The 22,907-nt window shown below is 47.7% G+C and overlaps 15 non-coding genes across 15 annotated transcripts; all 15 read left to right on the forward strand.

Annotated features, from left to right (window-relative positions):
• The first annotated feature begins 200 nt into the window (after positions 1-200).
• Positions 201-282, forward strand: trnal-uag (transfer RNA leucine (anticodon UAG)). Its single transcript has one exon. It is a non-coding gene; the product is annotated as a tRNA-Leu (tRNA).
• An 873-nt stretch (positions 283-1,155) lies between these two features.
• On the forward strand, positions 1,156-1,237 carry trnal-uag (transfer RNA leucine (anticodon UAG)). The gene has a single exon. It is a non-coding gene; the product is annotated as a tRNA-Leu (tRNA).
• An 886-nt stretch (positions 1,238-2,123) lies between these two features.
• On the forward strand, positions 2,124-2,196 carry trnar-ccu (transfer RNA arginine (anticodon CCU)). Its single transcript has one exon. It is a non-coding gene; the product is annotated as a tRNA-Arg (tRNA).
• Positions 2,197-3,184: 988 nt separating this feature from the next.
• On the forward strand, positions 3,185-3,266 carry trnal-uag (transfer RNA leucine (anticodon UAG)). Its single transcript has one exon. It is a non-coding gene; the product is annotated as a tRNA-Leu (tRNA).
• Positions 3,267-4,139: 873 nt separating this feature from the next.
• trnal-uag (transfer RNA leucine (anticodon UAG)) lies at positions 4,140-4,221 on the forward strand. Its single transcript has one exon. It is a non-coding gene; the product is annotated as a tRNA-Leu (tRNA).
• An 886-nt stretch (positions 4,222-5,107) lies between these two features.
• Positions 5,108-5,180, forward strand: trnar-ccu (transfer RNA arginine (anticodon CCU)). Its single transcript has one exon. It is a non-coding gene; the product is annotated as a tRNA-Arg (tRNA).
• Positions 5,181-6,168: 988 nt separating this feature from the next.
• trnal-uag (transfer RNA leucine (anticodon UAG)) lies at positions 6,169-6,250 on the forward strand. Its single transcript has one exon. It is a non-coding gene; the product is annotated as a tRNA-Leu (tRNA).
• An 873-nt stretch (positions 6,251-7,123) lies between these two features.
• On the forward strand, positions 7,124-7,205 carry trnal-uag (transfer RNA leucine (anticodon UAG)). Its single transcript has one exon. It is a non-coding gene; the product is annotated as a tRNA-Leu (tRNA).
• Positions 7,206-8,091: 886 nt separating this feature from the next.
• Positions 8,092-8,164, forward strand: trnar-ccu (transfer RNA arginine (anticodon CCU)). Its single transcript has one exon. It is a non-coding gene; the product is annotated as a tRNA-Arg (tRNA).
• Positions 8,165-9,152: 988 nt separating this feature from the next.
• trnal-uag (transfer RNA leucine (anticodon UAG)) lies at positions 9,153-9,234 on the forward strand. The gene has a single exon. It is a non-coding gene; the product is annotated as a tRNA-Leu (tRNA).
• A 1,241-nt stretch (positions 9,235-10,475) lies between these two features.
• trnal-uag (transfer RNA leucine (anticodon UAG)) lies at positions 10,476-10,557 on the forward strand. Its single transcript has one exon. It is a non-coding gene; the product is annotated as a tRNA-Leu (tRNA).
• An 886-nt stretch (positions 10,558-11,443) lies between these two features.
• trnar-ccu (transfer RNA arginine (anticodon CCU)) lies at positions 11,444-11,516 on the forward strand. The gene has a single exon. It is a non-coding gene; the product is annotated as a tRNA-Arg (tRNA).
• Positions 11,517-11,890: 374 nt separating this feature from the next.
• trnam-cau (transfer RNA methionine (anticodon CAU)) lies at positions 11,891-11,962 on the forward strand. Its single transcript has one exon. It is a non-coding gene; the product is annotated as a tRNA-Met (tRNA).
• A 174-nt stretch (positions 11,963-12,136) lies between these two features.
• Positions 12,137-12,218, forward strand: trnal-uag (transfer RNA leucine (anticodon UAG)). Its single transcript has one exon. It is a non-coding gene; the product is annotated as a tRNA-Leu (tRNA).
• A 259-nt stretch (positions 12,219-12,477) lies between these two features.
• Positions 12,478-12,549, forward strand: trnam-cau (transfer RNA methionine (anticodon CAU)). Its single transcript has one exon. It is a non-coding gene; the product is annotated as a tRNA-Met (tRNA).
• The last annotated feature ends 10,358 nt before the right edge of the window (positions 12,550-22,907 follow it).

The raw sequence follows: 22,907 nt of genomic DNA on the forward strand, positions 1-22,907 counted from the left end.
CGATGGATCGAAACCATCCTCTGCTAAATCTTAGCTTTTCCAAACAGAAAGCCTCCACCATGTCCCAGACTACAACATTCCTGCCTTCATTCTCCTGTCATCGCATGAAAAATCAGCCTATGTGTACATTGACATACCTTCTCTCCTCTCTGCTGCAGTGGACACCATAGGTGCTTCCCAAGCATCGTAACCGAGACGCTGGTAGTGTGGCCGAGTGGTCTAAGGCACTGGATTTAGGCTCCAGTCTCTCTGGAGGCGTGGGTTCAAATCCCACCACTGCCATAAAGCTTCTGGTTAGCTGTGCTCAATCCTTCTAGCAATACCTATAACTTTATGTCAGGAAAATGTCAAAACACAGGACAGAGAGGCTGCTTGCAAAGTCCAATAAAGGAGCTGACACATCATCATCCACTTATAAACATGTATTAGCAACAGTTTTAACTGAGAACGCCAGTTGCCATGCTTGTTCTTTCTTGTCCCAGTCGCCTAATGGATGAGGAGCCAGAGTTTGTGGGTTCAAGTCCCATCTGGGGTGATTGAAAGCAGAGTGGCGCAGCGGAAGCGTGCTAGGCCCATAACCCAGAGGTCGATGTATTGAAACCATCCTCTGCTAAATCTTAGCTTTTCCAAACAGAAAGCCTCCATCATGTCCACGACTCCAATGTCCATGCCTTCGTTCTACTCTCATCACATGAGTAATCAACCCATGTGGACATTGACATGGGTTGGACACCACAGCAGCATGTATTAGCAACAATTTTAGCTGAGAACAGCCATTACCGTGCTGGGTCTACATCGTGACACCGCAAGCAGCCGTAGGTGTAGCCCCAGTCCCCTAATGGATAAGGAACTGGCCTCCTAAGCCAGGGATTGTGGGTGATTGAAAGCCAGGGATCTGGGGTGATTGAAAGCAGAGTGGCGCAGCGGAAGCGTGCTGGGCCCATAACCCAGAGGTCGATGGATCGAAACCATCCTCTGCTAAATCTTAGCTTTTCCAAACAGAAAGCCTCCATCATGTCCACGACTACAACATTCCTGCCTTCAGTCTCCTGTCATCGCATGAAAAATCAGCCCATGTGTACGTTGACATACCTTCTCTCCTCTCTGCTGCAGTGGACACCATAGGTGCTTCCCAAGCATCGTAACCGAGACGCTGGTAGTGTGGCCGAGTGGTCTAAGGCGCTGGATTTAGGCTCCAGTCTCTCTGGAGGCGTGGGTTCAAATCCCACCACTGCCATAAAGCTTCTGGTTAGCTGTGCTCAATCCTTCTAGCAATACCTACAACTTTATGGCAGGAAAATGTCAAAACACAGGACAGAGAGGCTGCTTGCAAAGTACAATAAAGAAGCTGACACATCATCATCCACTTTTAAACATGTATTAGCAACAGTTTTAACTGAGAACGCCAGTTGCCATGCTTGTTTGATCTCGTCCCAGTGGCCTAATGGATGAGGAGCCAGAGATTGTGGGTTCAAGTCCCGTTTTGGCTGACTGAAAGCAGAGTGGCGCAGCGGAAGCGTGCTGGGCCCATAACCCAGAGGTCGATGGATCGAAACCATCCTCTGCTGAATCTTAGCTTTTCCAAACAGAAAGCCTCCATCATGTCCACGACTCCAATGTCCATGCCTTCGTTCTACTCTCATCACATGAGTAATCAACCCATGTCGACATTGACATGGGTTGGACACCACAGCAGCATGTATTAGCAACAGTTTTAGGTGAGAACAGCCGTTACCGTGCTGGGTCTACATCGTGACACCGCAAGCAGCTGTGGGTGTAGCCCCAGTGCCCTAATGTATAAGGCACTTGCCTCCTAAGCCAGGGATCTGGGGTGATTGAAAGCAGAGTGGCGCAGCGGAAGCGTGCTGGGCCCATAACCCAGAGGTCGATGGATCGAAACCATCCTCTGCTAAATCTTAGCTTTTCCAAACAGAAAGCCTCCACCATGTCCCCGACTACAACATTCCTGCCTTCATTCTCCTGTCATCGCATGAGTAATCAACCCATGTCGACATTGACATGGGTTGGACACCACAGCAGCATGTATTAGCCACAGATTTAGCTGAGAACGGCCGTTACCGTGCTGGGTCTACATCGTGACACCGCAGCAGGCCGTGGGTGTAGCCCCAGTGGCCTAATGGATAAGGCACTGGCCTCCTAAGCCAGGGATTGTGGGTTCAAGTCCCATCTGGGGTGATTGAAAGCAGAGTGGCGCAGCGGAAGCGTGCTGGGCCCATAACCCAGAGGTCGATGGATCGAAACCATCCTCTGCTAAATCTTAGCTTTTCCAAACAGAAAGCCTCCATCATGTCCACGACTCCAATGTCCATGCCTTCGTTCTACTCTCATCACATGAGTAATCAACCCATGTCGACATTGACATGGGTTGGACACCACAGCAGCATGTATTAGCAACAGTTTTAGCTGAGAACAGCCGTTACCGTGCTGGGTCTACATCGTGACACCGCAAGCAGCCGTGGGTGTAGCCCCAGTGCCCTAATGGATAAGGCACTTGCCTCCTAAGCCAGGGATTGTGGGTGATTGAAAGCCAGGGATCTGGGGTGATTGAAAGCAGAGTGGCGCAGGGGAAGCGTGCTGGGCCCATAACCCAGAGGTCGATGGATCGAAACCATCCTCTGCTAAATCTTAGCTTTTCCAAACAGAAAGCCTCCATCATGTCCACGACTCCAATGTCCATGCCTTCGTTCTACTCTCATCACATGAGTAATCAACCCATGTCGACATTGACATGGGTTGGACACCACAGCAGCATGTATTAGCAACAGTTTTAGCTGAGAACAGCCGTTACCGTGCTGGGTCTACATCGTGACACCGCAAGCAGCCGTGGGTGTAGCCCCAGTGCCCTAATGGATAAGGCACTTGCCTCCTAAGCCAGGGATTGTGGGTGATTGAAAGCCAGGGATCTGGGGTGATTGAAAGCAGAGTGGCGCAGCGGAAGCGTGCTGGGCCCATAACCCAGAGGTCGATGGATCGAAACCATCCTCTGCTAAATCTTAGCTTTTCCAAACAGAAAGCCTCCACCATGTCCCAGACTACAACATTCCTGCCTTCATTCTCCTGTCATCGCATGAAAAATCAGCCTATGTGTACATTGACATACCTTCTCTCCTCTCTGCTGCAGTGGACACCATAGGTGCTTCCCAAGCATCGTAACCGAGACGCTGGTAGTGTGGCCGAGTGGTCTAAGGCACTGGATTTAGGCTCCAGTCTCTCTGGAGGCGTGGGTTCAAATCCCACCACTGCCATAAAGCTTCTGGTTAGCTGTGCTCAATCCTTCTAGCAATACCTATAACTTTATGTCAGGAAAATGTCAAAACACAGGACAGAGAGGCTGCTTGCAAAGTCCAATAAAGGAGCTGACACATCATCATCCACTTATAAACATGTATTAGCAACAGTTTTAACTGAGAACGCCAGTTGCCATGCTTGTTCTTTCTCGTCCCAGTCGCCTAATGGATGAGGAGCCAGAGTTTGTGGGTTCAAGTCCCATCTGGGGTGATTGAAAGCAGAGTGGCGCAGCGGAAGCGTGCTAGGCCCATAACCCAGAGGTCGATGTATTGAAACCATCCTCTGCTAAATCTTAGCTTTTCCAAACAGAAAGCCTCCATCATGTCCACGACTCCAATGTCCATGCCTTCGTTCTACTCTCATCACATGAGTAATCAACCCATGTGGACATTGACATGGGTTGGACACCACAGCAGCATGTATTAGCAACAATTTTAGCTGAGAACAGCCATTACCGTGCTGGGTCTACATCGTGACACCGCAAGCAGCCGTAGGTGTAGCCCCAGTCCCCTAATGGATAAGGAACTGGCCTCCTAAGCCAGGGATTGTGGGTGATTGAAAGCCAGGGATCTGGGGTGACTGAAAGCAGAGTGGCGCAGCGGAAGCGTGCTGGGCCCATAACCCAGAGGTCGATGGATCGAAACCATCCTCTGCTAAATCTTAGCTTTTCCAAACAGAAAGCCTCCATCATGTCCACGACTACAACATTCCTGCCTTCAGTCTCCTGTCATCGCATGAAAAATCAGCCCATGTGTACGTTGACATACCTTCTCTCCTCTCTGCTGCAGTGGACACCATAGGTGCTTCCCAAGCATCGTAACCGAGACGCTGGTAGTGTGGCCGAGTGGTCTAAGGCGCTGGATTTAGGCTCCAGTCTCTCTGGAGGCGTGGGTTCAAATCCCACCACTGCCATAAAGCTTCTGGTTAGCTGTGCTCAATCCTTCTAGCAATACCTACAACTTTATGGCAGGAAAATGTCAAAACACAGGACAGAGAGGCTGCTTGCAAAGTACAATAAAGAAGCTGACACATCATCATCCACTTTTAAACATGTATTAGCAACAGTTTTAACTGAGAACGCCAGTTGCCATGCTTGTTTGATCTCGTCCCAGTGGCCTAATGGATGAGGAGCCAGAGATTGTGGGTTCAAGTCCCGTTTTGGCTGACTGAAAGCAGAGTGGCGCAGCGGAAGCGTGCTGGGCCCATAACCCAGAGGTCGATGGATCGAAACCATCCTCTGCTGAATCTTAGCTTTTCCAAACAGAAAGCCTCCATCATGTCCACGACTCCAATGTCCATGCCTTCGTTCTACTCTCATCACATGAGTAATCAACCCATGTCGACATTGACATGGGTTGGACACCACAGCAGCATGTATTAGCAACAGTTTTAGGTGAGAACAGCCGTTACCGTGCTGGGTCTACATCGTGACACCGCAAGCAGCTGTGGGTGTAGCCCCAGTGCCCTAATGTATAAGGCACTTGCCTCCTAAGCCAGGGATCTGGGGTGATTGAAAGCAGAGTGGTGCAGCGGAAGCGTGCTGGGCCCATAACCCAGAGGTCGATGGATCGAAACCATCCTCTGCTAAATCTTAGCTTTTCCAAACAGAAAGCCTCCACCATGTCCCCGACTACAACATTCCTGCCTTCATTCTCCTGTCATCGCATGAGTAATCAACCCATGTCGACATTGACATGGGTTGGACACCACAGCAGCATGTATTAGCCACAGATTTAGCTGAGAACGGCCGTTACCGTGCTGGGTCTACATCGTGACACCGCAGCAGGCCGTGGGTGTAGCCCCAGTGGCCTAATGGATAAGGCACTGGCCTCCTAAGCCAGGGATTGTGGGTTCAAGTCCCATCTGGGGTGATTGAAAGCAGAGTGGCGCAGCGGAAGCGTGCTGGGCCCATAACCCAGAGGTCGATGGATCGAAACCATCCTCTGCTAAATCTTAGCTTTTCCAAACAGAAAGCCTCCATCATGTCCACGACTCCAATGTCCATGCCTTCGTTCTACTCTCATCACATGAGTAATCAACCCATGTCGACATTGACATGGGTTGGACACCACAGCAGCATGTATTAGCAACAGTTTTAGCTGAGAACAGCCGTTACCGTGCTGGGTCTACATCGTGACACCGCAAGCAGCCGTGGGTGTAGCCCCAGTGCCCTAATGGATAAGGCACTTGCCTCCTAAGCCAGGGATTGTGGGTGATTGAAAGCCAGGGATCTGGGGTGATTGAAAGCAGAGTGGCGCAGGGGAAGCGTGCTGGGCCCATAACCCAGAGGTCGATGGATCGAAACCATCCTCTGCTAAATCTTAGCTTTTCCAAACAGAAAGCCTCCATCATGTCCACGACTCCAATGTCCATGCCTTCGTTCTACTCTCATCACATGAGTAATCAACCCATGTCGACATTGACATGGGTTGGACACCACAGCAGCATGTATTAGCAACAGTTTTAGCTGAGAACAGCCGTTACCGTGCTGGGTCTACATCGTGACACCGCAAGCAGCCGTGGGTGTAGCCCCAGTGCCCTAATGGATAAGGCACTTGCCTCCTAAGCCAGGGATTGTGGGTGATTGAAAGCCAGGGATCTGGGGTGATTGAAAGCAGAGTGGCGCAGCGGAAGCGTGCTGGGCCCATAACCCAGAGGTCGATGGATCGAAACCATCCTCTGCTAAATCTTAGCTTTTCCAAACAGAAAGCCTCCACCATGTCCCAGACTACAACATTCCTGCCTTCATTCTCCTGTCATCGCATGAAAAATCAGCCTATGTGTACATTGACATACCTTCTCTCCTCTCTGCTGCAGTGGACACCATAGGTGCTTCCCAAGCATCGTAACCGAGACGCTGGTAGTGTGGCCGAGTGGTCTAAGGCACTGGATTTAGGCTCCAGTCTCTCTGGAGGCGTGGGTTCAAATCCCACCACTGCCATAAAGCTTCTGGTTAGCTGTGCTCAATCCTTCTAGCAATACCTATAACTTTATGTCAGGAAAATGTCAAAACACAGGACAGAGAGGCTGCTTGCAAAGTCCAATAAAGGAGCTGACACATCATCATCCACTTATAAACATGTATTAGCAACAGTTTTAACTGAGAACGCCAGTTGCCATGCTTGTTCTTTCTCGTCCCAGTCGCCTAATGGATGAGGAGCCAGAGTTTGTGGGTTCAAGTCCCATCTGGGGTGATTGAAAGCAGAGTGGCGCAGCGGAAGCGTGCTAGGCCCATAACCCAGAGGTCGATGTATTGAAACCATCCTCTGCTAAATCTTAGCTTTTCCAAACAGAAAGCCTCCATCATGTCCACGACTCCAATGTCCATGCCTTCGTTCTACTCTCATCACATGAGTAATCAACCCATGTGGACATTGACATGGGTTGGACACCACAGCAGCATGTATTAGCAACAATTTTAGCTGAGAACAGCCATTACCGTGCTGGGTCTACATCGTGACACCGCAAGCAGCCGTAGGTGTAGCCCCAGTCCCCTAATGGATAAGGAACTGGCCTCCTAAGCCAGGGATTGTGGGTGATTGAAAGCCAGGGATCTGGGGTGATTGAAAGCAGAGTGGCGCAGCGGAAGCGTGCTGGGCCCATAACCCAGAGGTCGATGGATCGAAACCATCCTCTGCTAAATCTTAGCTTTTCCAAACAGAAAGCCTCCATCATGTCCACGACTACAACATTCCTGCCTTCAGTCTCCTGTCATCGCATGAAAAATCAGCCCATGTGTACGTTGACATACCTTCTCTCCTCTCTGCTGCAGTGGACACCATAGGTGCTTCCCAAGCATCGTAACCGAGACGCTGGTAGTGTGGCCGAGTGGTCTAAGGCGCTGGATTTAGGCTCCAGTCTCTCTGGAGGCGTGGGTTCAAATCCCACCACTGCCATAAAGCTTCTGGTTAGCTGTGCTCAATCCTTCTAGCAATACCTACAACTTTATGGCAGGAAAATGTCAAAACACAGGACAGAGAGGCTGCTTGCAAAGTACAATAAAGAAGCTGACACATCATCATCCACTTTTAAACATGTATTAGCAACAGTTTTAACTGAGAACGCCAGTTGCCATGCTTGTTTGATCTCGTCCCAGTGGCCTAATGGATGAGGAGCCAGAGATTGTGGGTTCAAGTCCCGTTTTGGCTGACTGAAAGCAGAGTGGCGCAGCGGAAGCGTGCTGGGCCCATAACCCAGAGGTCGATGGATCGAAACCATCCTCTGCTGAATCTTAGCTTTTCCAAACAGAAAGCCTCCATCATGTCCACGACTCCAATGTCCATGCCTTCGTTCTACTCTCATCACATGAGTAATCAACCCATGTCGACATTGACATGGGTTGGACACCACAGCAGCATGTATTAGCAACAGTTTTAGGTGAGAACAGCCGTTACCGTGCTGGGTCTACATCGTGACACCGCAAGCAGCTGTGGGTGTAGCCCCAGTGCCCTAATGTATAAGGCACTTGCCTCCTAAGCCAGGGATCTGGGGTGATTGAAAGCAGAGTGGCGCAGCGGAAGCGTGCTGGGCCCATAACCCAGAGGTCGATGGATCGAAACCATCCTCTGCTAAATCTTAGCTTTTCCAAACAGAAAGCCTCCACCATGTCCCCGACTACAACATTCCTGCCTTCATTCTCCTGTCATCGCATGAGTAATCAACCCATGTCGACATTGACATGGGTTGGACACCACAGCAGCATGTATTAGCCACAGATTTAGCTGAGAACGGCCGTTACCGTGCTGGGTCTACATCGTGACACCGCAGCAGGCCGTGGGTGTAGCCCCAGTGGCCTAATGGATAAGGCACTGGCCTCCTAAGCCAGGGATTGTGGGTTCAAGTCCCATCTGGGGTGATTGAAAGCAGAGTGGCGCAGCGGAAGCGTGCTGGGCCCATAACCCAGAGGTCGATGGATCGAAACCATCCTCTGCTAAATCTTAGCTTTTCCAAACAGAAAGCCTCCATCATGTCCACGACTCCAATGTCCATGCCTTCGTTCTACTCTCATCACATGAGTAATCAACCCATGTCGACATTGACATGGGTTGGACACCACAGCAGCATGTATTAGCAACAGTTTTAGCTGAGAACAGCCGTTACCGTGCTGGGTCTACATCGTGACACCGCAAGCAGCCGTGGGTGTAGCCCCAGTGCCCTAATGGATAAGGCACTTGCCTCCTAAGCCAGGGATTGTGGGTGATTGAAAGCCAGGGATCTGGGGTGATTGAAAGCAGAGTGGCGCAGGGGAAGCGTGCTGGGCCCATAACCCAGAGGTCGATGGATCGAAACCATCCTCTGCTAAATCTTAGCTTTTCCAAACAGAAAGCCTCCATCATGTCCACGACTCCAATGTCCATGCCTTCGTTCTACTCTCATCACATGAGTAATCAACCCATGTCGACATTGACATGGGTTGGACACCACAGCAGCATGTATTAGCAACAGTTTTAGCTGAGAACAGCCGTTACCGTGCTGGGTCTACATCGTGACACCGCAAGCAGCCGTGGGTGTAGCCCCAGTGCCCTAATGGATAAGGCACTTGCCTCCTAAGCCAGGGATTGTGGGTGATTGAAAGCCAGGGATCTGGGGTGATTGAAAGCAGAGTGGCGCAGCGGAAGCGTGCTGGGCCCATAACCCAGAGGTCGATGGATCGAAACCATCCTCTGCTAAATCTTAGCTTTTCCAAACAGAAAGCCTCCACCATGTCCCAGACTACAACATTCCTGCCTTCATTCTCCTGTCATCGCATGAAAAATCAGCTTATGTGTACATTGACATACCTTCTCTCCTCTCTGCTGCAGTGGACACCATAGGTGCTTCCCAAGCATCGTAACCGAGACGCTGGTAGTGTGGCCGAGTGGTCTAAGGCACTGGATTTAGGCTCCAGTCTCTCTGGAGGCGTGGGTTCAAATCCCACCACTGCCATAAAGCTTCTGGTTAGCTGTGCTCAATCCTTCTAGCAATACCTATAACTTTATGTCAGGAAAATGTCAAAACACAGGACAGAGAGGCTGCTTGCAAAGTCCAATAAAGGAGCTGACACATCATCATCCACTTATAAACATGTATTAGCAACAGTTTTAACTGAGAACGCCAGTTGCCATGCTTGTTCTTTCTCGTCCCAGTCGCCTAATGGATGAGGAGCCAGAGTTTGTGGGTTCAAGTCCCATCTGGGGTGATTGAAAGCAGAGTGGCGCAGCGGAAGCGTGCTAGGCCCATAACCCAGAGGTCGATGTATTGAAACCATCCTCTGCTAAATCTTAGCTTTTCCAAACAGAAAGCCTCCATCATGTCCACGACTCCAATGTCCATGCCTTCGTTCTACTCTCATCACATGAGTAATCAACCCATGTGGACATTGACATGGGTTGGACACCACAGCAGCATGTATTAGCAACAATTTTAGCTGAGAACAGCCATTACCGTGCTGGGTCTACATCGTGACACCGCAAGCAGCCGTAGGTGTAGCCCCAGTCCCCTAATGGATAAGGAACTGGCCTCCTAAGCCAGGGATTGTGGGTGATTGAAAGCCAGGGATCTGGGGTGATTGAAAGCAGAGTGGCGCAGCGGAAGCGTGCTGGGCCCATAACCCAGAGGTCGATGGATCGAAACCATCCTCTGCTAAATCTTAGCTTTTCCAAACAGAAAGCCTCCATCATGTCCACGACTCCAATGTCCATGCCTTCGTTCTACTCTCATCACATGAGTAATCAACCCATGTGGACATTGACATGGGTTGGACACCACAGCAGCATGTATTAGCAACAATTTTAGCTGAGAACAGCCATTACCGTGCTGGGTCTACATCGTGACACCGCAAGCAGCCGTAGGTGTAGCCCCAGTCCCCTAATGGATAAGGAACTGGCCTCCTAAGCCAGGGATTGTGGGTGATTGAAAGCCAGGGATCTGGGGTGATTGAAAGCAGAGTGGCGCAGCGGAAGCGTGCTGGGCCCATAACCCAGAGGTCGATGGATCGAAACCATCCTCTGCTAAATCTTAGCTTTTCCAAACAGAAAGCCTCCATCATGTCCACGACTACAACATTCCTGCCTTCAGTCTCCTGTCATCGCATGAAAAATCAGCCCATGTGTACGTTGACATACCTTCTCTCCTCTCTGCTGCAGTGGACACCATAGGTGCTTCCCAAGCATCGTAACCGAGACGCTGGTAGTGTGGCCGAGTGGTCTAAGGCGCTGGATTTAGGCTCCAGTCTCTCTGGAGGCGTGGGTTCAAATCCCACCACTGCCATAAAGCTTCTGGTTAGCTGTGCTCAATCCTTCTAGCAATACCTACAACTTTATGGCAGGAAAATGTCAAAACACAGGACAGAGAGGCTGCTTGCAAAGTACAATAAAGAAGCTGACACATCATCATCCACTTTTAAACATGTATTAGCAACAGTTTTAACTGAGAACGCCAGTTGCCATGCTTGTTTGATCTCGTCCCAGTGGCCTAATGGATGAGGAGCCAGAGATTGTGGGTTCAAGTCCCGTTTTGGCTGACTGAAAGCAGAGTGGCGCAGCGGAAGCGTGCTGGGCCCATAACCCAGAGGTCGATGGATCGAAACCATCCTCTGCTAAATCTTAGCTTTTCCAAACAGAAAGCCTCCATCATGTCCACGACTCCAATGTCCATGCCTTCGTTCTACTCTCATCACATGAGTAATCAACCCATGTCGACATTGACATGGGTTGGACACCACAGCAGCATGTATTAGCAACAGTTTTAGGTGAGAACAGCCGTTACCGTGCTGGGTCTACATCGTGACACCGCAAGCAGCTGTGGGTGTAGCCCCAGTCCCCTAATGTATAAGGCACTTGCCTCCTAAGCCAGGGACCTGGGGTGATTGAAAGCAGAGTGGCGCAGCGGAAGCGTGCTGGGCCCATAACCCAGAGGTCGATGGATCGAAACCATCCTCTGCTAAATCTTAGCTTTTCCAAACAGAAAGCCTCCACCATGTCCCCGACTACAACATTCCTGCCTTCATTCTCCTGTCATCGCATGAGTAATCAACCCATGTCGACATTGACATGGGTTGGACACCACAGCAGCATGTATTAGCCACAGATTTAGCTGAGAACGGCCGTTACCGTGCTGGGTCTACATCGTGACACCGCAGCAGGCCATGGGTGTAGCCCCAGTGGCCTAATGGATAAGGCACTGGCCTCCTAAGCCAGGGATTGTGGGTTCAAGTCCCATCTGGGGTGATTGAAAGCAGAGTGGCGCAGCGGAAGCGTGCTGGGCCCATAACCCAGAGGTCGATGGATCGAAACCATCCTCTGCTAAATCTTAGCTTTTCCAAACAGAAAGCCTCCATCATGTCCACGACTCCAATGTCCATGCCTTCGTTCTACTCTCATCACATGAGTAATCAACCCATGTCGACATTGACATGGGTTGGACACGACAGCAGCATGTATTAGCAACAGTTTTAGCTGAGAACAGCCGTTACCGTGCTGGGTCTACATCGTGACACCGCAAGCAGCCGTGGGTGTAGCCCCAGTGCCCTAATGGATAAGGCACTTGCCTCCTAAGCCAGGGATTGTGGGTGATTGAAAGCCAGGGATCTGGGGTGATTGAAAGCAGAGTGGCGCAGCGGAAGCGTGCTGGGCCCATAACCCAGAGGTCGATGGATCGAAACCATCCTCTGCTAAGTCTTAGCTTTTCCAAACAGAAAGCCTCCACCATGTCCCAGACTACAACATTCCTGCCTTCATTCTCCTGTCATCGCATGAAAAATCAGCCTATGTGTACATTGACATACCTTCTCTCCTCTCTGCTGCAGTGGACACCATAGGTGCTTCCCAAGCATCGTAACCGAGACGCTGGTAGTGTGGCCGAGTGGTCTAAGGCACTGGATTTAGGCTCCAGTCTCTCTGGAGGCGTGGGTTCAAATCCCACCACTGCCATAAAGCTTCTGGTTAGCTGTGCTCAATCCTTCTAGCAATACCTATAACTTTATGTCAGGAAAATGTCAAAACACAGGACAGAGAGGCTGCTTGCAAAGTCCAATAAAGGAGCTGACACATCATCATCCACTTATAAACATGTATTAGCAACAGTTTTAACTGAGAACGCCAGTTGCCATGCTTGTTCTTTCTCGTCCCAGTCGCCTAATGGATGAAGAGCCAGGGATTGTGGGTTCAAGTCCCATCTGGGGTGATTGAAAGCAGAGTGGCGCAGCGGAAGCGTGCTGGGCCCATAACCCAGAGGTCGATGGATCGAAACCATCCTCTGCTAAATCTTAGCTTTTCCAAACAGAAAGCCTCCATCATGTCCACGACTCCTATGTCCATGCCTTCGTTCTACTCTCATCACATGAGTAATCAACGCATGTCGACGTTGACATGGGTTGGACACCACAGCAGCATGCATTAGCAACAGTTTTAGCTGAAAACAGCCGTTACCGTGCTGGGTCTACATCGTGACACCGCAAGCAGCCGTGGGTGTAGCCCCAGTGCCCTAATGGATAAGGCACTTGCCTCCTAAGCCAGGGATCTGGCGTGATTGAAAGCAGAGTGGCGCAGCGGAAGCATGCTGGGCCCACAACCCAGAGGTCGATGGATCGAAGCTGTGGAAGAAAAATTAACATGCATGTATGTACAGCTGAACTGGGGCCCCTCAGAGAATGTACGGTTGCATGGTGAAGGTTCACCTCACTGATAACCCTTAGCCCATAACTTACTAGGTCAGAGGCCTCTTGACTCAAGTGGCTCCTGTCCTAGACTAATCTGTAGATTCTCTCTAAAACTAAGACATAACATATGTTTTTGTAACCTTTTCCTGTGACCTGTTCCCATGTCAGCACACTCTGTGCGCCCTTGAAAGATACATAAAGACCAGCTCAAACCTATTCTCCTTCGAAGAAGTGTATGTAACCTCCATGCTGTGTGCATCTCTCTCAAAAACGGGTAAGTACGAATTTTTATTCGTCTTGCCCGGGAGATGCTTGACGGGATCCAAAATTAAGAACTGAGCACTAGAGTGTGCACATATGTGGGGGCGCCCCTCAGGAAACTCTTCTCGCCCAGGGCTAGGACGCCCGGGGAGATAGAATGAACAGGATACCTTGTCTGAAATATTACAGGTAACCCTTGTCGGATTTCGGTCCATGGGATGGACATAGTTTAATGACCAAAATCCTAGGTCTGCTTGGAGCAAACAGGATTGAAGGGAAAACACGATATAGGCAAGAGGATATGAAATACACATATGAGTTCACTCACAAAGTGCAATTAGAAATGAGAAAATAAGAGTCAAAAGAAAGAGGTTTCGCATTGAATATATACACCCTCCCTTTTTTTTTTTTGCATGAAAATAGTGCATGAATATTTGGGCATGAAAAGATAACATAACTTATCCTATGTGACAAAGTACTGTTGACCTTTTCTGTTTTTAAGCTTTAAAACCTTTCAGATTGGACAGAAGGAGAGGAGAGTGGGTTATCAGTAAGTGAAACAACCACAGCTGCAAATCGTAAGTCTCATTATTTGATTATTTTAATTGGAATAAGAACAATAACGTCTCTCACTGCCCTGAGCCGGAAAGGGCCCTGCAGGGAGTGAGAGTTACCTTGACATTCCTTAAAAGATAAAGACGAAAACTTCTGAGAAGGCATTTCATAGTGCACAGGAGTTTGTGTGTGAGAATATACTTGATACACTGTGCGGTGTTCATTTTGTTGAATGACTCCGAGAACTGGCGAGTGAGTTTTTTAATGATGTCTTGATGCATTAATGTTCTCATTCTTTCTGACAAATGCAATGTTTTGATGCTGTATTTAATGCAATGTTGATGCTGTTTTAATGCAATGTTTTGATGCTGTTTTTTATGCAATGCTGATGCTGTTTTAATGCAATGTTTTTAATACTGTATTAAGTGCGATGTTTTAATGCTGGTGTTGGATGCAATGTCGTTGCTGTGTTATGTTGCTGAATTCCAAGCTGTGATTTATGCTAAGTTTTAGCGTAAGGTTTTCAAAACTAGATTTAAAATAAGGTTTTATACGGGATTTTGGACTGTGTTCTACTGTTGAGTTCCTGAGGCCGTTTGATATAAAATTTTGATTGACGTAGCAGTTGGTGTGTTGGTATAGCTTAAAATGGGCAAGGGACAGTCAAAGCTAAAAGAGGAGTTGAAGTTGGAGTTGCCAAAGGCAGAGAAAAGGAGAGCAAAAGATATTCTGAGGACCCACCGGAAAGAACAACTTCTTGTTTTCTCACCGGGGTCACCAGCAGATATTGTAAGCAAAGAATTGGGACAGAATTACGTGATCCCATTCACACATGATTTAAATAAATGTACAAAAGGCAAGTGGCCAAGTGATGGGTCTTTTGCCCCAGAAAAGCTAGACTTTATGGAAGCTGTGACCGCTCAATCAAAACAGCTGGGCTGGAACCATGATTATGTACAAGCATGTGTTGTAGGATGGAGAAAAGTAGCAAAAAAAACATCTTATCTCAAAGCCTAACACAACTACAACTCCAAAAGTTCCTGAGGCAAAAGGACAACAAGCAGTAGAGATAAAGAAGGAAAAGGAAGAGAGTAAGGCCATTGGGCCAGAATTGATTGAAATAATTGATAAAATCGTTTGCACCACGGCACCAGAATCACTGTCTTATATCGTGTCTGCTCTCGGGGTAAGAAATGCAGAGGTTACTAGGATACAAGACAGATATCCAGATAATCCGTGTAAACAGGCTTCTGTAATATTGCGTGTTTGGGCGCAGAGACAGAATAAAGCAACCCCTGAGAGCCTTTTGAGGCACTTGAGAAATGGTGGAATAAATTGTGATCGGTACTCAGAGAAACCAACAGTAGAAGTGGACAGTGTGAAACTCTTTCCCAAACAGCGCGTAGAAACACCAGTAGTGCCTGATGATTTTATAGACCTAATCGCATGCGCAGAGGCTATAAGGCAGCAGAGATCAGCACAGGCAGCAGGACAGAATCAAAATGAAGAAAGGGAGGTCAGTCAAGAGGTGGTCATTCCCGAGGGCGGAGCTGAAGGCGGAGCTGAGTTGAACACCAGCCCAACACAGGCCTATAGTTCCACTAGACGAGGACCTAGCCGCACACACCACATCATTAGGAAGAAACACCAGACATATGTGACCCGCTCTATCATTTTTAGTCGGAAGTCGCAACGGCGCATTTGTGGATAAACGTGATTTTATGAGAAAAGATTGATTTTTGGCTGTTTTGGGGTTTCATCAGATTTTAATAAAATAAAGCCTTGGCTTTCATTCTGTGTAAAGATTATTGTGAAATTCAAACGCGAAATATAGTTTTGAAGCTTATAAAGGTAGGGTGACAAGCAGAACTACTAGCTTAATTTGTCAACAAAGCTCGCATTCCTCATGTTGCCAGGTTCGCGGTTTTCAATGTAACGTTACTTGGAAATGTTATAAATGCTGTAGGACTTAAAACACTGTTTATAAAGTTTGTCAGGGTTGTATTGTGGAGTTTTGTTATTGGTTTGTTATTTTGGACTAGTTTCGTTGATCATTGGGCTGTTTATGGGTTGGGTTTAATTGGCACTGGGAGGGTTTTGTCGCTAAGAACCTGGCAACACTTCTCCCCGTCCCTCTCTCCCTTACTATGTGTCCATGCATATCTGCTTGAGTGTGTGTGTGTGTGTGTGTGTGTGTGTGTGTGTGTGTGTGTGTGTGTGCGTGTCTGTGTATGTATGGGCACTCAAGACTGCAAATGTAATGTTAGTATGTTATGTTATGTTTGAATGATTTCTTTATTTGAATAAAGGTCTCAGAACTGACTTCAAACTTTGAGGCCCTTTTTCTCAAAAACATCGTTTGGAAACAGTCAAGACATCAAGGGGTGCATCTCACTCAATCTTTGGAGTACAAAGATAATTTTGATATCACCAGAAAGCTTAAATTCTCCTCTTTCCAACAGTGTATTAAACTCAAAATGCTTTGAGGGGTCAATGTGACTGAAAATGATAGAGCAGGTCACATATTATAAGACTGACACTGACACAGACACAGAGGAAGACAGTGAGGCCAATCAGATTAGAAAACATAGATCGGGTCATCAATACAAGTCTGAAACAGATCTTAGAACATTAATTAAATCAAAAAGAAGTAAAATTAAAGGTTTCCCTCCCAAAGGTATTCCACCTAGAGAGGGTAGAAGCAATGCAAAACGTAAGGATAAAACACCTAGATCACTCCTTCCTCGTGACCTTTCTCAAGAATCACATGCAGAATCATCAGACACACCACCAAAACATGAGAAAGACCCTAAACCAAAACAAGACGAGACTCCTGTAATGATAGCTCCTAAATTAATGGTAGGAGAAACTCCAATTTTAACACCATGGACTCCAACGGAGGTACGGCAAATGCTACAGGAAGCTCCAAATGCACTAGTAAGGCCAACGGCATTTCATAGCTGGCTAGTTCAGATGATCGATCTCTACAATGCCCTAATCCCTGATGTGCGTCAATTGTTAACACTGGCATACGCCAAAGACTGGAGAGCAGTGCAGAACAATTTTCAATTTCCTGCTGGGGACGGTAAAGGGGATTGGTTACCACAGACAGACGGAGACAACCTCTGCAGGGCTGAATGGTTGGAAGGAAGATGCCTTAAGGCTGTAAAAGAGAGTTGTAGGTGTATTGGAGATTTTAGCAAAGTAACATCTTGCATACAGGGAAAACAGGAAGATACCATGGACTTTACGCAGAGATTCACATCAGTATGGGAAAACAGTGCAGGTATAAGTATAACAGAGAATAACCTGCTAGCAATCCAAACACTGATGAACTGTCTGCGTCCTGAAATAGCAGCCGCTTACAAATTGTCCAACAAATCATGGCAATCAGGCGACTTCTACGTTACATTAACGTCCCTTGCCAACATGACTAGGGACGGAATTTTCGATAGAGGTAGTAGACATGGGGTACTACAGAGCATGGCTCAGCAATCCTGGGGTCCTGGGTTAAGAATCACAACGCTCCCATGCAGCATGCACAGTACACACCGAAAAGACCTTTCCACAACACGAGAAAAGATAGGTGTAAAGCATGTGGTAAGTTTGGACATTGGGCAAGAGACTGTAGGGTCTCAAATAACCAGCAGTATGGTTCCCTGCCGGCCTTGCCACCTCCTTACCTCCTCAGGATCAACAACAATAGGGGGGCCATGGAGAGGTCAGCACCACCTGTGTGACTCAAGCAGTTAGAATAAAATTGTCAAATTCCCCAAGCGAAGATCCTATATTACCAGTACACATAGCAGGAAAACGAGTTAGTATGCTGGTGGATAGTGGAGCTACAATTTCAGCAGTAAAACAAAAAGAACATGTGTGCATTCCAGGAAAACAACACATGGCAACTGTAGAGGTTTCTGGGGTACCTCTAGTTGAGCCCCTGTCGCAATCCACTGTGGCTAGTGTGGGAGAAACTCATCATGTCGAACAGGAATTTTTGATTTCATCTAATTCACCTGTAAATTTGTTGGGACGAGATGCTTTGTGTGAACTTAATGCTGTCATTTATTGCACTCCTGATGGCTTATATCTGGACTTGCCAGAGGATAAAATGTTACAAGCTGTGCAGATGTTGAATAATAACTCTGAAATGTATTATTGGCCATTGCAATCAGAAGTTTTACAGAGCCTTCTTGAGTTTAATAAGGTTTTGGCAATTTCCAAATTCTCTCCTGAACTGGGAGCTCAAATAACAGGAATGAGGCAATTCTCTGAGTTCCAGTGTACTGCTCTGTATGACCCGAGCTGTGTACCAGCTGAACATGCAGCCCAATTTGAAACAGCATTGCACAAAACGGTAAAAATCTCGCATCCCACCGATTTCTATTCGGGCCTGAAGGCTGTGCAGGGAGTGTAGCTCTTTCTGCGGATCTACACACATTATGTTACATGCCTGACTCTGTTCCACATGTTCCGATTGCAGTTTCTCCCCATCACTACCCCCAGGAATTGGGACCAATGGTAAAACGCTTACAAACGCTCACTGGCACCCTCTGTGGGCAGTTGGAGTTTGGGACACTTCATTCATTAGGCAATCACTGTTACAAACTTACATTAACTCCCTGATTACCTTTGAATTCGGAACTTCTTCATGTGTCACCAGTATCATCACCTCGTTTTAAACCTCAATTGGCACTTTCAAAAGTCCCCGAACAGTTGTGGGCTAAACACAGTAATCATGTGGGTTTTGTAAAATCGGCACCACCTCATAAAGTCACGGTGCGCACCGGTGTTCAAATACCGTGCCAGAAACAGTATAACTTACCTCACAAGGCCGTGCTGGGCATCAAACCTGTGATAGACTCTTTGCTAGCACAAGGGGTCCTTGTGGAGACTGTAAGTCCGTGTAACACCCCAATTTTCCCGATTCCAAAGCCTGGCAGACCAGACGTTTGGAGATTTGTGCAAGATTTAAAAAAGGTAAATGACGTGGTCGTTCCCATGACACCCATAGTGGCAGACACAAACACCATTTTGACTTCCTTACCAGTGGATTCCAAATTTTATACTGTGGTGGACCTATGCTCTGCTTTCTTTTCTATTCCTTTGCATCCAGAAAGCCAATATTTGTTTGCATTCACGTTCCAAAACAAACAATACACCTGGACAAGACTCCCCCAGGGTTACACTGAGAGTCCTGCTGTGTATGCAGCCGTGGTCAGGCGTGACTTGGAACATCTCCATCTCCCTGGAGGAAGTGCGTTGTTGCAGTATGCGGATGATTTGCTGATAGCCTCTCCCACCAAAGAGGCTTGTGAAACTGACTCTATCATCCTTTTGAACTGTCTTGCAGAGAAAGGTCATCGGGCTTCGCTAGCAAAGTTGCAGTTTTGCTTGCCCACTGTCTCATATTTGGGACATGTGTTGAACCAGGGACAGAGGTTGCTGTCTCCAGATAGGGTGAAGACTCTATGTTCACTCCCGCCCCCTACCACAAAGACAAACATGTTGTCTTTTCTGGGAATGACAAATTACTGCAGACATTGGATTCATGATTACAGTCGTTTCGATTCCACTCTTCGCGCATCCACACACAAAGACCAACCAGACAAGATCCAGTGGTCCCCTGAGATGAATGAGGCCTTTACAGTTCTGAAACAAGCACTCATCGCTGCTCCAGCTCTGGGATTGCCAGATTACAAACTCCCTTTCCATCTTCATGTTCATGAACGGGATGGGTTTGCTACGGGGATTCTCACTCAGAAACATGGCACAAACTACAGACCGGTAGCATACTACTCAGTTAAACTCTGTCCGGTGGCTGCTGGGTTGCCGTCTTGTCTTAGGTCTATTGCAGCAGTAGCTTTAATGATTGAAAAGTCCTCAGTGATTGTCTTGGCTCACGATTGCATTGTATTTGCCCCACACGCAGTAGTCCACCTCCTAACCACATCTGCCACTCAACATATGTCAGTAACGCGCCGCTCGGGTTATGAAACCGCAATATTGGCCAGCTCCAACATCACGGTTAAGCGGGCTCCACCTCTGAACCCGGCCACATTTGTTCCTACGGTTGACGGTTCTGATGATATGCTGACACATGATTGCGCTCATGTTGTTGATACATGCACTTCACCGCGTCCTGATTTGTTACAGACCCCGATAGATAATTGTGATTTGATTCTCTATACTGACGGTTCTGCATCCAGGCCCTCAGTCAGCAACCACATTGCTGGATATGCCATTGTTGATGATTTCAACATTCTTGAAGCTCGAGGGTTACCTGCAGGTACATCTGCACAGGCAGCCGAGGTTTTTGCTTTAACTCGGGCGTGTGTATTGGCTAAAGGTAAAACTGCGACAATATACACTGATTCTAGGTACGCTTTTGGAGCAGCACATGACTGGCATGTTATGGAAAATGCGAGGGTTTGTAACTTCTTCAGGGAAACCAATACAACACGGAACGTTGATTCATAATCTGCTTGACGCAATTTTGTTGCCAACCCAATTGGCAATTGTGAAATGTGAAGCTCACACAGGTGCTTCTGATCCAGTTTCAAAGGGTAATGCGGCGGCGGACGCTGCCACTAAACAAGCCGCCCTTTCGGCCACCTCCATGGTGAAACAACTGTCTCAGACTACTCCTCCCCTGATACCCATCCCTTCTTTAAATGATGTAGCTGGTGCCCAATCCAGTGCTGATGACAAAGAGAAGGAGTAATGGATTAGGAAAGGTTGTAGTTTCACAAAGGAGTCTAGCTTGTGGCTCCACCCTGATGGTAGGGTTGTTTGTCCCCGTTCTCTCCTCCATGTGTTGGCCAGGATTGCCCATGAACCCACACATGTAGGAAAAGGGGGGATGAATCATATCCTTCAGTCTCAATGGTTTGCACCAGGAATAACAGCAGCAACCCAGTCTGTAGTATCACGATGTATGATCTGTCTACAGAATAACAGAGGTAAAGAGACGATAAAACATGACCACTTGCCACCACCATCAGGTCCTTTTGTAAATATGCAAATAGATTTCTCACACATGCCACCAGTTCAGGGTTTCAAATACCTTTTAGTATGTGTGGATAGGTTTTCCAAATGGGTAGAAGCTTTCCCCACTAGGAAGGAAGATGCCGCTACGGTGGTAAAGTGCCTCATGAAAGACATCGTGCCAAGATTTGGTATTCCAAAAAGCATAGATAGTGACAGAGGCACCCCATTCACCTCCAAGATAACACAACAGCTGTGTCAGGTGTTAGGGATAGATTGGAAGCTGCATATCCCTTACCACCCACCAAGCTCTGGCCAGGTGGAGAGGATGAATGGAGTTTTGAAAGAAAAGCTGACTAAAACTGTCCAGGCAACAGGATTAAAATGGCCAGATGCATTGCCGCTTGTGCTTTATTCAATCAGGAGCACAGCCAACAGAACTACAGGTTTGAGTCCACATGAAGTTCTGATGGGACGGCCTATGACTACAGGAGCAAGCCCGCCACTAACACCCCACAGAGCTACCCTGATATGGACGGAAGAGGTTATGAGGGAGTACATACTCTCTCTAACTAACATTCTGAGAAAACATCACTTACAGGTTTCCTCTAGGTTACCGGAACCCGGGGAAGGACCAACACATCCTTTCCAGCCAGGAGACTTTGTTCTTGTAAAATCACTAAATAAAGTTACTCTCTCCCCTAAGTGGAAAGGACCATACCAGGTGCTGTTGACCACCAGAACGGCAGTGAAGGTGGAAGGTAAAGCGGAGTGGATTCACGCCACACGTTGCCGCAAAGCACCATGCACCGGTTCGAGGCCAGCAGAGGGAACTTCAGCGCAGCCATCTGCTGCATCCTCTTTGTGCTCTCCTCTGCAGGAGTGATACTCATCCTCTTTGAGGAGGAGCTACCGGGAAGAAGTCCTCAAAACCTACATCCAACAATAAACTCCACGGTGTTCCCGGGCAACACTCCAGAACCCAACTACAGGCTGAACAAACGGGAAAGGGTCTGTCGTTCAGCTCCGGAGAACACACTCTCATCTCAAACAAATGCTAATGGGGTTCCGTATACTAATCGGTACATGAAATTGATGCATGATTTTGCTTACACCCTCAACAGGTCTAACTGTTATGTATGTGCTCATATTCCACATACTTCAGGAGAGGGGATGCCTTTGATTCCCAGCCCACTGTCAGGACCAGACATGGTAGGATGGGTGTTGGCGATGCAACAGAGTCCCTATTCCGGAGGTCAGGTTGATTGTGCAGCATTCAAACAATACCAGAACTTTACTAAAGTGACCGCTACTGATTATTGTGGCCATAGTGTACGACAGGTAAATTTCACTGATTTAGCCCACCGGAGATATAACTACCATTCATTGCATTCGCCGGTATTGACCTTAAACCCTTCTTATGTGCCAGTTGGCCCCTACTGTATTTCTCGGTATAGACAAGGAGAAACATCCCAATTTTTCCTAGGTAACAGTACATGTGACCATTACATTCCATCTAGCTGTGGGACGTCTGAGAGTATCCCAAAGTGGTGCCCTCAAATGCAGCTACCATACCTACAGAGAATAGCAATAAATTCAACACTAAAATCTGATCCCTCCAAGCCTGCAATGTTCAACACTTCATTCCTGCAGTGGCCAAGTAGTGACGGAGCAAATACTCTAACATCTACAGTGTTCGTATGTGGTAATAAAGCGTATGCCTTTCTCCCAACCAATTGGACAGGTTCCTGTTATGTAGCATATCTAATACCTCATATGTATGTTAACGAAACTCTGAACCACAGGCACTCGTATTATCCCCATCGTGTGAGGCGGGAGGATAGGATCAGTGAGGGCAGGAGATTCATGACAGGGCTACTACCATGGTACGGGGCTGTAAGTAATGCTCATGAAATAGACAGACTGGCAGCAGATTTGGAGAACCTCACAGCACAAGCAGAGTCAGGTTTTGACTCTCTGAATGAGGAACAAAAAGCCAATAGACTAGTGTCATTACAGAATAGAATGGCCCTTGATTATGTTCTGGCTTCCACTGGCGGAGTATGTCACTTAATTGGTCAAGAGTGTTGTACTTACATACCAGATTCCTCTGATAATGTTACCCACGTGGTCCATGACCTGAATTCTCTGTTGAATA

The sequence above is a fragment of the Centroberyx gerrardi genome, chromosome 16, assembly GCF_048128805.1.
Source record: "Centroberyx gerrardi isolate f3 chromosome 16, fCenGer3.hap1.cur.20231027, whole genome shotgun sequence".
In the NCBI taxonomy this organism is placed as follows: domain Eukaryota; kingdom Metazoa; phylum Chordata; class Actinopteri; order Beryciformes; family Berycidae; genus Centroberyx; species Centroberyx gerrardi.